We start from the raw sequence: 704 nt of genomic DNA, 5'->3' as shown, positions 1-704 counted from the left end.
TCATTTGAAAACAGTTTGCATGCCCTACAAAAGGCCAGGGATATATGCCCAAACATCTGTCTAATCTGTCTAACTTCTTTTGACAAGTATTAAATGCACATGCCTGAGGGCTGTGTTAATTATATGAGACTGTGGTACACAACGTAAAAAGTCACTATGGCCCATCAGTTGTTAGCTGATGATTACTAAGTTCTGCTACAGACTGCAGTGAAGTGAACGGTTTTCGTAGTCCAAAGACTGGAGCTGTATTTGCTAAGGAAAACTGCTATAGAGTCTAGAACTAAAGTAGGTGCTGAAGCAAGTGCTGAATCAATTCCGATGTTGAAGCAGGTGTTGATACTGGCACTAATATGCTGAAAGACGCTGAACTAGCGTTAAAGCAGTGCTGGGAGCTGAAAGTAAGGCTGGAGAGGCCGTATGAAATCCCTCCAAGTTGGAGGGAATTCGGTCTCATCGGTAGACGAGAAGGTGTTTCTTCAGCAATTATCTATTTTCTGGATAATATGTACATAATGAACAAACAGCATTATGCTCATGTTGTTTCTTCAGTAATTATCTATTTTCCGGATAATATATATATAATATACAAACTGCATTATACCCATATCTACAATTAACACATTTCCTTTTGTAAAGGATTACCCAGCATTTTTTCAGCGCAATCACGGGCTCCATTTTTCAAGTAGTTAAATATGTAGGAGTTA

General features: G+C 38.8%; 1 protein-coding gene across 1 annotated transcript in view; it reads right to left on the bottom strand.

The window, feature by feature from the left end:
* The window catches only part of LOC119582216 (lactosylceramide 4-alpha-galactosyltransferase-like), a 6,463-nt gene that overhangs the window by 2,070 nt on the left and 3,689 nt on the right, over positions 1–704 (bottom strand). The gene's annotated exons all lie outside the window — the stretch shown is intronic.

The sequence above is a fragment of the Penaeus monodon genome, chromosome 15, assembly GCF_015228065.2.
Source record: "Penaeus monodon isolate SGIC_2016 chromosome 15, NSTDA_Pmon_1, whole genome shotgun sequence".
Lineage (NCBI taxonomy): Eukaryota > Metazoa > Arthropoda > Malacostraca > Decapoda > Penaeidae > Penaeus > Penaeus monodon.
The sequence above is the reverse complement of the archived record's forward strand: the minus strand, read 5'-3'. Positions and strand labels throughout refer to the sequence as shown.